At 45.5% G+C, this 17,255-nt stretch overlaps 1 protein-coding gene across 3 annotated transcripts in view; it reads right to left on the reverse strand.

Annotated features, from left to right (window-relative positions):
- Positions 1 to 17,255, reverse strand: part of ninjurin-2 — a 100,845-nt gene that overhangs the window by 34,421 nt on the left and 49,169 nt on the right. Inside the window, exon 1 of one of the 3 annotated variants that reach the window (XM_007894705.2) lies at positions 15,503 to 15,601. The exons of the other annotated variants lie outside the window; for them this stretch is intronic. The gene's annotated coding sequence lies outside the window, so the exon portion shown is untranslated. Of the gene's footprint in view, positions 1 to 15,502; positions 15,602 to 17,255 lie in introns of those variants that run through there. 3 annotated transcript variants of the gene reach the window in all.

Raw genomic sequence — 17,255 nt, forward strand, 5'->3', positions numbered from 1 at the left:
ATCCAGCATCTCCTCGCAGTTGGAGTTGGAGGAGGGCGAGGCGTGAGAGGGTGGATGGAGGAGTCAGTTGGTAGTGGAGAAGAGAAGCCTGGTGTCGTCCTTGGCCTCCAAGATTATCTTGAACCAAGTAAATGGTTCAATGAAGAGCATGCACAATTTACCCGAGCTGTTTTAAATAGAAGCACGTCCCAGGTCCTTTATTCTGCAGCACCACTCGGACTGAGCCTGTTGGATACACTTTAAGAAAATAAGGACCAATTAACTAGGACCATTGAAAAAGGATCAGGAGGTACAAAAGCAGGAAGCAAGAAGAACTGACTAGAGGGTTTTGGGTTGGATTGTTTAATTTGTAACTTGTGAGCTGAGAATAAAAGAGTTTTCTACACATTGAGTGTTCAGAACATAACAGAGCCTATTATACCAATCCACATGCAACATGAGCTAAATACTCTGGTCGGCCAGTTATCAACTAATTAATGCGCATTGGGTGTGTTCCTGTGGTTGACAGTACATTGCATCTATAAAGATAATGTGTTTCCAAAAAAATCCTTCGAAGGCAGTCTTGGCTCAGGAGCTCTGGGAAGTTTCCAGTAGTAAGAAGCACAATCTTTGACCTTCTGTCTGAGAATAGTCATCTGTTTAGGTTGGAGCTGTGAAAATCCAGTGTATTTCAGAGCAACTCAGTGGTCTGTCAAGCTCGTTCCTGGCACCCCTCCCACCATCTCCCTCCAAAGTTCCCTTGCTCTCTCCTCTATTTTTATAATTATAATATAACAGGCCTTTTCAGTTTTAATTTTGAAGAACAGCATTAAGTCTTTTGATATGTGAAACAAATATTTGCTTCCATTCCTCTGTCTCTTGCCCATTTCCGAAGTCCCCATCAGTGCTGAAAGTGCACTTCAAGACTTTGCAAGGTTCATTTCCTCTGGCAATATATTTTGGCAGCTGAAACACGAACTATAACTCGTCAATTATTTTCCAGCCTCCTATTCACTGAAGACTGGAAAATTCCATTGTGTGTTTTTAATATTTATAGAACTACAAAAACATTAGGTTACTGGAGAGATGACCAACACTTGCCTGGACCTTCACTATCAGAGCAGAATGGAATCGAATCCTGAAGTCTATTGGTTAGAGCACTCATCTCACAAGCTAGAGAACCCGGATTTCATTACCCACCATGCTTCTGTTTACCTAGCAATAAGTTAGTCGATTGGCGGATCACTTTTCTGGGGTTAATAATCCCTTCAAAAAATGTTTAAAATTTGGTCACTCAATCCACACTCTTTGTGGGACCCTGTTTTGCGTAATTGGCACAAAATACAATCAATTCACTTTGTCTTTCTGGAAGTGCTTTGAAATGACTTTAACAATGTGAAAAGGCTCTATATAAAATGCCAGGATTATTGTTACATAAGAGCTTTTTTATGGGAAAACACACGTCATTAGGAATGGAAGGTCTGTGGGTGAAACATTGCCTTTCACCTCTCCATTATCTTGGTTTCAGTAGCGCTGACGCAGAGAGATTATGGTCTCTTTCTCTACTGCTTTAAACAAGCTCCTGATCAGCACAAACACACAGCATTAAAGTGCCCAAAATTCAATACTAAACTCACATAGAAAATGGAGATGGTGCAGCTGGAGGGAGGAGCAGGGATAAAGGCACGGTGGTGAGGGAGAATAGAAGTTTCTCTCTGAATCCAGCCAGTGCCTGTCCCAGCCTGTGACGTAGTGGAAACAATCAGACAGTTGTTCCATTTTCCATCAATGACATCCCTTACTTTGATGCAGAAAAACTTATAAGCACATTTTCCCAAAAATGTAATCCAATTGATTTTGTGGGTACCTTTCACTTTATCTGATAATACTGATAATCAGCCATGCAATTTAAAAACTGGTCTTTGAAAACTCGACAATGATCCCTTTCCCTCTGGCATCAGTCAAACTGTTGATATTAGTCTCCTTGGTGGTTTAACTGAACCATGTGGAGTCCTTAGCTCAGTGATTAGAGCACTTGCCTCGCAATTTATTAAACAATAATAAATTGGTCATTTTCAATCTACGACTGTTTGTGGGACATTGCTGTGCGCAATTGGCTGCTGCGTTCGCCCACAAATGCAAGGATTATTATTATTAAGCAAGAGACCTGGGTTTGATTCCCGGCAGGGTGAAACGATGGCCAAGTTTCCTTACTCCACATGCCTGTTTTCCTAGCTATAGGGGGAACCCGGTTGTTATTTGATTGGTGGATTGCTTTTCCAGTCAATTCACTTAATAGTATATTCTGTGTAACATTTTGAGACGTCTGAACAACATGATAAGGTGGTAAAGCTATATCAATTGCAAGGATTATTATATTATTATAAGGAGTTATATCAAGTGAAAGCATTATTCTTAACGTTGCTGCCTATTTCTTTGCTTTCAAAATACATCATAAAAATCCATTTATTTTTTCTTTACCTCTACAATGCTTCCATTTCTTGCTCTATCTCCACTTCAAGACATTATTTTCCATGAAAAGCACCAATTCTAGTTGTTACTCTTGTTGAGTGAGCAGATCTCAGCTTGGGCAGGAACTGGAGTGCCACAATTGGCTTTGTCACCCTTGAACTTGGAAGGGGGAAGAATTTTCTCAGGAATTAATATTCAGTAACCTCTGCCATGTGCAAATGTAATCACATCTCTTTTAAAGATGGTTCACTCGCAAGATGATCGAGGAATAACGCCAAGATTTTCATCTAACATTGAAATCCTCAAAGCTAAGCTAAGTGTGAACAGCTTGCATTCCATGGACGACATTCCCAGGGGAATTGAATCAGCAAGCTTTAAATACGACATAACCATCTGTATCCAAATTTATCCTTAGAAGTGTCAATCATTTCTTGATCTGATGTTATTCTCACTCCCTGAAAAACGGGAGTTAATCAATGGAAGATCAAGTACTGGACTCTTAAAGGAACTTTATTTAATGGTTGCGTAAGAGAGAGGGGGAAATGTCTTCCAATTACTCATCTTTTGTACGGGTTGTCATACCCTTTTATATTTTAGGTCTATTTATTCTAGAAATATAAATGGGTGTAGGAACAGACAGGAGAATGGGACTAAGATAGCTATTTCAAATATCATAAGCTGAATTTAGGCCTCCCTTTGTGCTGTACATTTCTATGGTTCTGAAGCCTCTCGTTCTATGATCACCTCGCTCCATGAACAGTAACTAGAGTGAAACCAAAGAACTGCTAGCTGTAGCTCTCTGGGTAGATTACATTGCAAGCCAGTGAGGCAGAGCTCAATCACTGCAGCTTCGTGGATGAGCCATGAGCTCCAGCTGAATGAAAGGGTTCAGACGACTGTCGTGAGCCAGAGCCACAAGTGTCAAGCGGGCCATGAAGGTCATTTAAAGCTCAGGATTATAACAACACAAAATGCCAGCAAGAATGAGTAGTAATGCTAAAAGGACAGTGGCCTGCAAGAGGCTGACTGAACGTCATCCCTGCACAATAGCACTATCATACGATTCACAGGGACTATGGGAAGCAAATTATTCTGCAAGCAGAGAAAAGCTGAATGAGGAACTGAGAACTGATGAGACTGGACCACTGCTGAAAAAGGATTAAAATGTTCTTTGAGAACATCGTCCCCGAATAGGAACACACAGAAAACTCTTTCTATGAACTCCACGGTATTGAATGAGCAAACAAAATGCTGAAGCTAGTGGTTGGCATTCAGTTTAGATACATGGCTTCAAAGCTGAGAGTGCAAGTTCCTGGAGTGAGTCACAGCAACACAGAGTGCAGTGAAATAAAAGCTCTCTCTCCCACAACAGAGAGCTACAGATTGAACAGACTGGACTGAGACATGCAGTCGTGGCTCCAGATGGTTAACTACAAAGTGGGGTTGTGGAGTTTCTAAGAACTCGTACAAACATCCATGTCTTTCACTGTTTCTTAAAAACTGTGAATATCGGGCGACCTGCCAACTGCCCTCATTTTTCCACTTCTTCCAGTAGAAAATGCAGTCTCACTCCCAGAACACATGTTGAGCTTTTCCTGACTTCTCGATTTGGCTTCTCAATAGCCTTTCAACCAAAAACGTGTGGGAACAATTAAATTAGATTTTGCTAAATATGGAAGAAACAAGAGCCCCCATGTGACTGAAACCTATAAACCGCATTAACCCACAAATGTTACTTCTGCAAAGTTTGCATGTATTGAAAGTACTGTTTCTTTACTACATAATGTTTAGTTATAGTACGATTCTTTTGGTGTGCCAAATGAGCACCATAATGCTGCCAATCTCTCAAGCGCTTGACCTTCTGCATATCCCTCGTCCCCTCCGCTCCATTATTAGTGGCGGTGTTTTCAGCCACTATGTCCTGAAACTCTGGAACTCCCTCCCTCAATCCCATCATTTTGCAAGTTTTCAGATTCCACCTGAAGATCTTTCTCTTCGACCGTACTTATGATTGTCTCCCCTTTCTCCCTGGCTCGGCAATGTTGGGGGAATATTCCATTGTTGGAGGTATCATCCTTTGGATGAAATACTAAAGCAAGGTCCGATCTGCCTCTTCAGGTGGAGGTAATCCATTCCACTATTCGAAAAGAGAAGTTTCTCCTGATGGCCTAGCCAACAATCATCAAGTTAAATTGATCATTCACTTCATGATTGTTTGTGGGACATTGCTGTGTGCAAAATGGGTGCCATATTCACCTATAAATACAAAATTACATTTGTACAGCGCTTTTCACGTTGGGAGGAGTCCCAAGTCAGTGTTTCGGACCCGAACTGGGGATCGGGAATTGGGGAGAGCAGGGGGGGAGGAGGGTGATCCAAGGCATGGTCAAAGAGGAGGGTCTTGAGATGGGTCTTGTAGGAGGCAAGAGAGGGGCGAGGCAGAGGGACTGTGGGATGGAGTTCCAGAGGGTGCGAGTAGAGTGGCTAAAGGCTCACCCACCAATGGTGGGGTGGGCGAGGCGGGGGACCATCAGCAGGCCAGAGCCCGCTGAATGGAGGGAGCGGGCAGGTTAGTAAAGGGTTAGGAGGTCGCAGAGGTAGGGGGGAGCGACATCATAGAGGGCTTTGAAGGTGAGGACCAGGATCTTGAACTGTACCCTCTGTCTGATGGGAACCCAGTGGAGTCGGGCGAGGATGAGGGTATTAGGTTCACGGAGCTTGGTGTGGAGAGGACACTGTCTGCAGAGTTCTGGATGATCTGTAGCCTATTGAGGGAGAGTTGGGGAGGCTGGAAGCAGGGAATTTGCAGAATCAAGCCTGCATGTTCAGAATGTGTGTATGAGGGTTTTGTGGCCTGCGGTGTGAGACAATGGTGGAGCTGGGAGATGTTGGGGAGGTGAAAAAAGGCAGAGTGGATTATGACATGGATGTGGATAGTTGAGGGTCAAACAAGGTTCTGCACTGGCCAAGCAAGGTGGAGTGTGCATCCATGAATGGTGATGCTGTCTGCGCCTGAGGTGTGGAAGCGCTCACGGGAGCCAATCAGGAGGGCCTCGGTCTTGTTGACGTTCAACTGAAGAAAGTTAGCTCTCATCCAGGACTTGATATCTGACAGACATTCTGTCAGGACAGCAGTGGTCCTGGAGTCAAGGGTGGAGGCAGAGAGATATAGTTGGGTGTCATCCACGTACAACAACAACAACAACAACAAGATTCCATTTATAGAGCGCCTTTCACGTCAGGAGGACGTCCCAAGGCGCTGCACAGTTGGGTCATGACCCGAGCAGGGGGGAAATGGTCAGGGTGAGGGGAGGGAAGGGAGGGAGAGAGGAGGGGGGAAATGGTCAGGGTGAGGGGAGGGAAGGGAGGGAGCGAGGAGGAGGAAGAGAGTCGAGAGGGGAGCTGAAGGCACGGTCAAAGAGAAAGGTTTTGAGACCGGCCTTGAAGGAGGAAAGGGAGGAAGCAAGGCGAAGGCACTGGGGGATGGAGTTCCAGAGCCTGGGGCTGAGAGGCTGAAGGCCCGACCACCGATAGTAGGGCGGTTGGGGCGGGGGACGTGGAGCAGACCGGAGCCAGAGGAACGGAGGGTACGGGCAGGTAGGTAGGGGGATAGTAGGTTGGAGAGGTAGGAGGGAGCAAGGCCGTGAATGGCCTTGTAGGTGAGGATGAGGATCTTGAAATCAATCCTCTGGGGGATGGGGAGCCAGTGGAGGCGAGCGAGGGTGGGAGTGATGTGGTCGCGAAGCCTGGTGCGGGACAGTACACGAGCTGCAGAGTTCTGAATGACCTGCAGCTTGTGGAGGGAGGTGGCGGGAAGGCCGGCGAGGAGAGAGTTCCCATAGTCCAGCCTTGAGGTGACAAAGGCGTGAACCAGGGTTTCAGCAGCGTGAGGGGTGAGGTAGTGCCGTAATCTGGCGATATTCCGGAGGTGATGGAAGGCGGTGCCAGTTGTGGTGCGGATGTGAGGGAGAAAGGACAGCTCAGGGTCGAACAAAACGCCGAGGTTCCTGACTGGCTTTGAGAGGTGGAGAGTGCAGCCTTGGATGCTGATGGTGTCAGCGCCTGAGGTGCGGAGGCGCTGACGTGAGCCAATCAGGAGGGCCTCGGTTTTTCGCACGTTGAGCTGAAGAAAGTTGTCTCTCGTCCAGGACTCGATGTCGGACAGGCAGGCTGTCAGGACATCGGTGGTCGTGGAGTTGAGAGTAGAGGAGGAAAGGTAGAGTTGGGTGTCATCCGCATACATGTGGAAGTTAACCCCATGTTTGCGGATGATGTCACCAAGGGGGAGCATATAGAGGGTGAAGAGGAGGGGACCGAGGACAGAGCCCTGAGGGACACCACATGAGACAGTACGGGGGGTGGAGGAGAAGCCATTCGTTGAGACGAAGTGAAGACGGTGGGAAAGGTAAGAGCTAAACCATTCAAGGACAGTGCCTTGAAGGTTGAGGTGGGAGGACAAGCGGTGGAGTAGGATAGCGTGGTCGACCGTATCGAATGCTGCCGATAGGTCGAGGAGGACGAGGAGACAGAGGGAGCCCTGGTCACAGATGGTCAGGATATCATTGGTGACCTTGACCAGGGCAGTTTCTGTGCTATGAGCAGCACGGAAACCTGACTGAAGGGGTTCGAAAAGAGAATGGGTGGAGAGGAAAGAGCGCAGTTGGGAGGCGACAACTCTTTCCAAGACCTTGGAGAGAAAGGGGAGGTTGGAGATGGGCCGGTAGCTTGATAGCTGCGACGCATCAAGGGAGGGTTTTTTCAGGGTGGGCGTGATGATGGCAGTTTTTAATGGAATGGGGACAGAGCCAGAGGAGAGGGACAGGTTTATGATGTCAGTGATGTGTGGGGCAAGAAAGTGGAGCTGGGAGATAAGGAGTGGAGTGGGGATGGGGTCAAGGGAGCAGGTGGTTGGTTTTAGGGATAGGATGAGTTCAGTGACAGAGGGTGGGGAAACGGGTACGAAGGTGTGTAGGGGAGGATGGGTAGGAGTCGGAGTGTGGGAGGGAAGGGGTGGGTGGTGGGTGGAAGTTGGAGGGGAAGTGACCGCGGAGCGGATTCCCTTGATCTTGGATTCAAGGAAATCCAGCATCTCCTCGCAGTGAAGGTTGGAGGAGATGACCTGCGCGGGGTGGCGGGGGGGACGGAGGAGTCGGGATGTGGTGGAAAACAGTAGCCTGGGGTTGTTCTTCGCCTCCAGGATTATCCTGGAGTAGAAGGACGACTTGGCCGAGGCTAGAGTGGAGCGGTAAATTTTGAGGAGGTCCAGCCAGATTTGTCGGTGGACCGTTAGGCCAGATTTGACAAAGGTGCGCTCAGCGGCCCGCACCTGGCATTTCAGTGAGCGGAGGTGGGTGGTGTACCAGGGGGAGGAGCGGGAGTAGGAGACAGTGCTGGAAGTGATGGGGGCAAGAGTATCGAGTGTGGAGGAGAGGATATTGTGGAGGAGGGAGAGAGGAGAAGAGGGGTCGGTGAGGGTTGAAGGCCAGAGGGAGAGGAGTACTTGTGAAAGTTGACCCCATGTCTGTGGATGATGTCACCAAAAGGGAGCATATAGATATTGAAGAGGAGGGGTCCAAGGACAGAGCTGCATGAAACAGTGTGGGGGCTAGAGGAGAAACCGTTTGTGGAGATGAAGTGGAGACAATGTGAGAGGTAGGATCTGAACCAGTTAAAGACAGGACCATGAAGGTTGAGGTGAGAGGAGAGGCTGTGGAGGAGGATAGAGTGGTCAATATTATCGAAGGCAGTAGAGAGGTCAAGGCCATCTGCACTGACTCACTGTGTTATCAGCAGATTAAGTAGGATCTTATTCTATGGGATTTGGGGAACATATAACTCCAGTCTTGTAGCTAACCTCCCAGCATAGAACAACTTGGGGAAATTTGTAAGTTGAAGAAGGTAACAGAGCAGGCACTAAGCACAGAGGAGAACCCAGCACTTAACAGGAGAGAAATTAGCACAGAACGAGGTCAGAAAGTTTGCACAGTGGTGAATCATACAGTAGGCAGCTAGCACACTGGGGAAGCTAGTACTGTGATAATATGGAAGCTTGCATGGTAAAAGAGTGGGAAAGCTAGTGCAGTGTAGAAGTCAGCAGAGTGGGAATTTTGCACAATGAGAAGCTGCCTCACTAGGGAACAGTGGGGAATCTAGTACAGTAACGAGTAAGGTAACACAGTGGGGAAGCTAGTACAGTGACTTAGTGGGGAAGATACTACGACAACTTTCATTGATAAAGCATCCTTCATGAAGGACTAGTACCAGCACAAATACAATGGGCTGAATATCGCCTTCTGTGCTGTATACTTCTATTCAGCCATCTGGAAGCAGCAGACTTCACACTGTCAGATGAACAAAGGGAACCAGTTGGCTGGGTTTGTACAACAGTAACAGAACTGGTGAAACTGAGCTGAGAGGACACAGAGCTCTGATCAGCCTTTATTATATGGGAGCTCTTGTTCAGAGCTGGTGGGAATGATTGTGATGAATAGGATGACTACCCATAGCCTGATGAGGAGAGGCAGGGAACAGCTGCTATTGCCTAACCCCCACTGTGATAATTCGGGAGACTTCAAACTTAAAACTCGTGAAATTTTGCTGCTTGTGGGGTAATATTTCAGTATGGATTGTAAACTCAGAAGAACAATAGTTTGCATGTACATAGCACCCTTCACACCATCTAGTATCTTGAAGCACTTAAGGTGCAGGAGAAAGTAAATTCACTGCACTGTTAGAATTGCTCAGTGATGTTTTTTTCCTTTTCCTCTCCCTCCCTTTTTTTCCCTCTTTCTCTGGATTTCTAGCACAAAGTACAAGTAAGCCCTGTGCCACTTTCCTCATTGCTTCCCGCCCGTTTCCTCCCAGGAGGCGGACCAACAATAATAATAATAATAATAATAATCCTTGCATTTGATATAGCGCTTTTCACGTCGGGAGGACATCCCAAAGCGCTTCACAGAATATACTGTAAAGTGAATTGACTGTATATTTGAGGGCGAACGCGGCAGCCAATTGCGCACAGCAATGTCCCACAAACAGTCGTAGATTGAAAATGACCAATTTATTATTGTTTTTAGTTTTGGAGGGATTATTATTAGGCGTGTGGAGTAAGGAAACTTGCCCAAGGTTTCGCCCTGACCTGCCTGGAAATGAACTCAGGTCTCTCGCTTGCAAAGCGAGTGCTCTAACCACTGAGCTACAGGACTCCACAACAACTTGTATTTATATAGCGCCCTACAAAGGGAGTAGAGTCTCGGAGTGCTGTATCACGGACAGTCTGCGCCATCAATTTCTTGCTTGCAATTAAACAATTCTGAAGCTGCAGACAGCATGAGGAGTCTGGTAGCTTAGTAGTTAGAACACTCGCCTCACAAGTGAGAGGACCTGGGTTTGAAGAAACATTGGGCAAGTTTCCTTACTCCATGTGCCTCTGCTTACCTACCAGTAAGTAGGAACCTGGTTGTTAGTCGATTGGCAGATTGCTTTTCCGGGGCTAATAATCCTTTTTAAAAGGATTATTGATCGCTCAATACAATACAAAGTTATATTTGTAAAGCACTTTTCACATCGGGAGGACGTCCCAAACCGCTGAACAGTCAGGGATTAAGACCCGAGCGGGGGGGGGGGTTTGGGATCAGAGAGGGTGGAGGGCAGAGGGTAGGAGGGTGGTCGAAGAGGAAGGTCTTCATTCGTGCCTTGAAGGAGGCAAGGGAAGGAGTGAGGTGAAGGGAATGTGGGATGGCATTCCAGAGGGTGGGGGCAGAGAGGCTGAAGGCCTGACCATCGATGGTGGGGCGAGCAGGGCGGGGGACATGGAGCAGATTGGTGCCTGCTGAGCAGAGGGAGCAGACACGTTATTAAGGGGTTAGCAGTCAGAGAGGTAGGAGGGGGCAAGGCCATGGAGGGCCTTGAAGGTAAGGACAAGGATTTTGAACTCGATCCTCTGAGGAATGGGCAGCTAGTGGAGCCGGACAAGGGATTGTGTGATGGGATCTCGGAGCCTGGGGCAGGAGACGACATGAGCTGCAGAGTTCTGGATGATCTGCAGCTTGTGGAGGGAAGAGTTGGGAAGGCCAACAAGCAGGTTGTCGAGCCTGGATGTAATGAAGGCACATATGAGGGTTTCAGCGGCTGAGGGATGAGGCAGTGGCGGAGTTGGGCAATGTTGCGGATATGGGGGAAGGCAGAGCAGATCACGGCATGGATGTGAGGGAGAAAGGACAGTTGAGGGTCGAACAAGACGCCTAGGTTCCTGACTGGCTTGGTGAGGCATCCGTGGATGCTATGTTGCCAGTGCCTGAGGTGTGAAGGAGCTGGCACGAGCCAATCTGGAGAGCCTCGGTCTTGCTGACGTTCAATTGTAGAAAGTTGGCTCTCATCTAGGACTTGATGTCTGACAGGACAGATATAGTGCTTTATCACGTCTCGTATATCAATTGCAAGGATTATTATGAGTGTAAAGTGCAAAGCTAAATATAAAAAAAAGCATTACTGTTCTGCAATATATTGTTCAAACAGACACAACAGGTTTTCAAAGCAGAAGTCAGCCCAGTGCACAGAATCGTAAGAGTAGTGTGAGACTGAGCCACACAGAATTTGATTCAGGCAGGGCAGAAAGTAAGAAAGTCATGACAATACACTTGAGTGACCTTGGTCTATAGTGATTCAGAGTCCATGGTGTTATATTAACTCTCCCAGCAAGGCATTGAATTGTATTTTGAATAATCTCAATGTTTTTTTCCTTCACTTTTTGTTTGATAAATTGTTCTAAAAAAAACTTCACTCCTTGAGTGAAGACATTTTACCTATATCTGTTTTAAATGTACTTTTTCCTAATTTTCATTTACCATTTTCTTGTCATACTTTTGATTTGACAGTCCAGTTTATTTATCTATACCATTAAATAGTTCACATACTTCAAAGCGGTACTTTTGTACACCAACTCATTACTTTCCAAACTTTTAAAACTTTCTTCAGTACATCCCCTTTTGCGCTTGAGATCAATCTGTTTTGCATTGAATTTGTGGGATTTGGGGAATAGTTAACTCCAGGCTTGTGGCTAATCTCCCAGCCACAGACACATAATGGATCTAAATCCTTTTGGAAATTTAGTGCTCAAAAACTTGCCTTTTCGATCACACTTATAGTCACTTTCCCCTTCCCTCTTTTCCCTTGCTCGAGGTCCAACTATGTCCTTGTGAAGTGCACTGAGGCCTGATTCTATGGGAATAAAAGCAGTCAACTTTGATAAGATTGGCTGCTGGATAGAAGTGTCTTCATGGCAGTGATATATCACTTGTTATTGTGTTTCTGATTTCTCCACCTGCTGCTCTCCCTAGTTTTTCTGTCATCAGCGAATACGTCCAGATTACTGTTATTTTCTGCATCAAGCATATCTATTTACTGCTATCCAAGGATTGCTGACCATGAAGATATTCTCTTCTCCCTGTGACACTTGTTGACTGCACTAAACATTTCCTGCACTTCACTTCTACACTAACCACTAAACCACTAGTATCAAAGTACTCTCAGGTGACTATTTTCCAAAACAGTTTATTATCCAGTCTCTGTCTTACCTTGGTTTGCTGTGGCTCATTTAATTCAAAGTCTTTCATGTGAAACTTGTTAAAATTCTTCTGAAAGTCAGAATAAACTACATCATCAGATAAGGGGGTTTGTCAGGCTTTCCTCTTGCCCTCCTAAATCTCCCTCACAATTTCTCTTTAAATTACACAGGAGATACATCAACCAGCCCCAAGAATGGAATCCATCATTCATTATTATAAATAATAATAATCTTTGCATTTGATACAGCGTCTATAATGTTGAAATGTCTCAAAGTGCTTCACAGGTAATTGCTGTGCAGTGAAGAAATTGTGGTTTGTAGCGACTGCACTTAATAATAATAATAATCATAATAATACCTCCATATTCGATAGCACCTTATCATGTCGTTGATACGTCTCAAAGCACGTCACAGAATATACTGTAAAATGAGTTGACTGTACATTTTGTGGGCAAAATGCAGCAGCCAATTGCGCACAGCAATGTCCCACAAACATTGGTGGATTGTGTGACCAAATTATTATTATTTTCTATTTTGAAGGGTTTATTACCCCTGGAAAAATGATTCACCAATCGACTAACAACTAGGTTCCTACTTACTGTTAGGTAAACAGAGGCGTAAGGAGTAAGGAAACCTACCCAACGTTTCGCCCTGCCCGGGAATCAAACCCAGGTCCTCTTGCTTGCAAGGCGAGTGCTCTAACACCTACGCTACAGAACTCCACAGACTGTGTTGTTGGCACAAGGCTAATCGGCCTGTTGTTGCCGAGGTCAATTTTGTCATCTTGTAACACAGATGCATTTTGTTGCTTCCAGTCCTGCAGAACCTCAACAATGCTCAAGATTCTTGCACTGCTCCATTGACAAGTTCTTTCTTTAGTTTTTCTCTTCTTACTTCCCCCCTCCTTCTCTGTACACAATAAAACAAAATCTATTTTCATTTTCTGGCCATAGAATGGTCTTAAAATGCCTGTTGACAGAGATGGTTTCAGAGATGGAAATCTCTGACTCCAATCTCTTGGTACCAGTCAGTAAAACATTGGCATTATCTGTTGGATTATAGTGTATTCACAGCCTCACTTGTTAATGTGGGGCCTCACTTGTCAATAACACCATTGCATAGCTTCTGAATATCTCTCAGTCTAACTGTGAAACAGATCAACTCCGGACTATAAAATAAATCACAGGATTACCTCTTCACTCTACTTTAATCTCTTACTTTAAGTCTCTTCACTTTACATGAATCTAAACGTAATCTTAATGGAGTCCAGAAGTGACGAAAGATTTGCTGCCCTTATGCCACTTCTGGAACCCTCCTTTAGTTGCTTGAAAACCTCAGCGACTTTAAACATTCAAAAGGGGTGACCATACCAGCACAGTGCCTATTCATTCAAATCACAGTGAAGTGCCTGGTTGTTCAGGAGTTTATACAGAATACAGTAATGCCTATTTATACCTACTACAGTACAGTGCTGACTTGCACTCAGCTACAAAACAGAGTTCATTTTACCCACAATACAAAGCCTATTTATACCCACTACAATACCATGTTTAACTATACCCACTGCCATACACTGTCTATGCATACTCACAATCATAAAATGTTGATATATACTCATAAATGTACAGGGCATCTATATACCACTACCATACAGTGTCTATTTAAATAAATAAATCATAAATCATCCTTGCATTTGAAATAGCACTTTATCACATTATCTAAAGTACTCAAAGCACTTCACATGATTGTATTGTGACTCAAATGCAAGGACTATTATTATTTGTAGGCAGTCATGTCAGCCAATTTACCACAGCAATATCCCACAAACAGCCAAGAAGTGAATCAACGATTATATCTGGAGGATTGTTGCCCAGAACGCCAGGAGAAACGATCTTCTCTTTTGAACAGGACAATGGGATGTTTAACTTTCATCTCAACAGGACCTCGGTTTAAACTCTTATTGAAGGAAGTCACCTCCAACACTGCAGCACACCCCCAGCACTGCATCGGAGAGTCAGCCTGCACAATGAGCTCATGTCCCAATGTGGGATCTGAACCTGCAAGTTTCTGACTCAGAGGTGAGAGTTCTATTTATACCAAGATTGAATATGGAAACCAGAGTACATTACTCATTCCAAACCAACAATTTGGAATAAAAGATTTTTGAATACTTCCTATTCTGGGAGATTTGGGAGAAGAAATGGCATCATCAAAGCATCACCCACCTAAATACATGCAGACTCAACACAGCCACATTTTTACCTTCTAAAAAAATACACTGGTAAAGTCTGGGTATTTTTTTTGTCTTGACGACATGATAAGGCGCTACATCACATGCAAGTATTATTATTAGAACGCTCTGCACATCTCACTCTTCCAGAAAATCTTTCCATCCCAAAGAATATTCTGGATTTAAAACTCATATTTACATCTAATATTTTGTCTCTTGGCTCCCCGACCATGATGCAGATTACAGAGATAGCTCAGGGGATCTTGGGCACCAGCTTCGTTCATGTTAGTGGGAGCTCAGCCCTAACCGCCAGAGAGGCACAGAGATTGCCACAGATCTGCCAGTGTGTACTGCTCAGTGGCTAGTAACACGTAAAGGAAGGATGAACATCAGTCTGCTTGCTCTTTCAGCACTGGAAAGATATCCAGCATTCCCACTTCTGATCCGTATCCAGGTGTAGACAAGTTTGGGCTCAGCTATGATGTTCCTCACAGCTGAATAACCGGCTGAACCGTACAGAGGTCAACCCATACCCAGTGGTTGAGGTTCTGGATGGTGACTATGATACCGAGGCACTGCACTCCAGTACGTTTCAAGACCTTCAGAAGTGGAGGCAAACAAATTGCTGAGTGCAACAACAACACTTGTATAGCGGAAAGATGTCCCAGGGCACTGGACTGTCAGGCATAATAACAGGTGCACTATTATTTGTCAGGAAGCAACCTGGTGTTCCACTTGACAGTGGTTAGATCACAGATATAAACCCTTCAAAACAATACAAATACAAATTTACATTGAAATAGCACCTTTCGTGTCAGAAGGACGTCCCAAGATGCTTCAGCGGCAACGCCTTCACACATTAATTTTGTGGAAAGCACTGACGCTTGAGGTCAGTTGTCTTGCTTGCTCCAAGGAAACTGAAGGAACCATCCCTAAACTGTGCAGCACAAGTTACAAGAAGTGATAGGTACTGGGGAATAACTTCAAGGCTGTAATCTCACCAGGGCTTCAAGTGATGGTCCCAAACACTTTAGGTTTTACTCTAATGAAAATGCCATGAGAAAGAAAATTATTTTTTTTTAAAAAAAGGGTTTGCGTTTATTTTCCTTCCGCATCCTATCTTTCCCTCTCCCTTTCTTTTTTTCCATCCCTCTTGCTTCTCCCTTCCACCTGTTCCACAATGCTTATCCTGAAATCTCAAGGCATCCCCCAAAGGGATGCTGGAGGAGATTGTGAAACGTCATCACACTACTTACAATGTTAAGTCAATCTTCAGCAGCTGAACCTCTCAACAGGGAAGTTGCAGCCAGTGGTGATCGGGGTTCTCCCGGGGACGCCCCTCGTGCAACCACGGTCCAGTCACCGAGTCGAGCCGGCTCAGAGGAGCCAGGAATTCCCAATGAAGGCAGAAAGAGATCCTCACGCTGCTTTCTGCAATAGGAGGCACGGGGGCGTTCCCAGGCCAGACCGACCACCGCCCAGTCAAAGGAGGTGGGGGGAAGGGAGCAGGAGACTCTGGAGTGACAAACGGCCTTCAGGGGATGGGGACCGCTGAATGGTAATAAGTTGGCATTCTTTTCCTCAAAAATGCTGATGCAGCCCCAAATTGACAAGCAGCAAGTCTTTGTTTCCCACTGCACCCACAATAGTGAACAAAATCCAAATTGTGCTAATTCCTCTAACAAACACATTTGTTTTTATTTTAGATTCACTGGAGAGCGGTATTTTTGTCTCTGCCTTTCTTTCTATTTGCTCGTTGGCTGATCCCTGTGTTTACAGCCATGCACAGAGCTCTGTCTGTGCTTTGTGAATTGAGCCTTTGTTCAAGCCCAATTCCTGACAGAGCTCTCTTGTGCTCTCGGGCTAGGACAGACAGAGGAATTGCTGATCGTCAAGGATTCAAATCCAAGTCCCGTTCACTGTTCGAAAACGAATCATGTTGTTGGCACCAGCATGCCACAGCATGGCTCCAGTCGACAAAGAAAACCAACACTCAACTCCTCATCTACTACCTCAACTATCAGTGTCATGTCCCGACTCACTGAAAGCCAGGCTCAATCCCAGCACCAATCGTCAATGGGATTGTTCTAGCAAATCTTATTGTACTTGAGCTCTTTTTCACTGCTCAGTGTCTGCACTGCCAATTCCACAATGACAAAGACTAAAATATTGTATCCGGTCCATAGTTTCTTTCACATTTCTCCTCCCCACCTCCTCCTGTCCTGAAGATGGTGACTTGCGCTGGGGTACAGCTCTAATAATAATAATAATCCTTGCATTTGAAATCGCAGCAGCCAGTTGTGAACAGCAATTTTCCCACAAACAGCCATGGAGTGAATGATCAGTGTTATTTGGAAGATTGTTGGCCAGGACAGCGGGCTTCTTTTCAAATAGTGCCATTGAATCTTTAACATCCACCTGTACAGGCAGACAAGGCCTCAGTTTAACATCTTATCTGAAGGTCGGCACCTCCATTAATGCAACGTACCCCCAGAAACAACAACAACAACTCGAATGTATATAATGTAGCATCGGAGCAATTAACAATGGCGGAGCCGGACACTGAGCTGGGAGGGGATGATCATAAGGATGGTCGAAGAGGAAGGTCAGCCCCAGCACTACATTGGAGTGTCAGTTTAGATACCAAGCCCTGACATGCAGCTTAAACCCACAACCTTCTGACTCAGAGACGAGAGGACTACCAACTGAGCTAGGCTGTCAGCTCTAATCGCATGTCAGTGCCTTGCTCAGTTGCCTACACATGAACCTAGGGGTTTAGTGCGGGCAGAATATGCAATAGTGATGGATTGGGTTAGCTCAGCCCGATGTCCTTCTGCACCTGAGCCTGAAATTGCAGCCAGGATTACTTGTACCGACTTTAAGGCTGGGTGATTATGATGGAGAAATCCCATTAGAGGCGAACTTGGGTAAATCACAATATATAACTGTAATTTCAGCCTTTTGCTAACCCTTTGTCACAGGAGTGACTGAAAAGTATTCAGGAGCAGA

This window comes from Callorhinchus milii, unplaced genomic scaffold (assembly GCF_018977255.1).
Source record: "Callorhinchus milii isolate IMCB2004 unplaced genomic scaffold, IMCB_Cmil_1.0 Scaffold5, whole genome shotgun sequence".
NCBI classification, from domain to species: Eukaryota; Metazoa; Chordata; class Chondrichthyes; order Chimaeriformes; family Callorhinchidae; genus Callorhinchus; species Callorhinchus milii.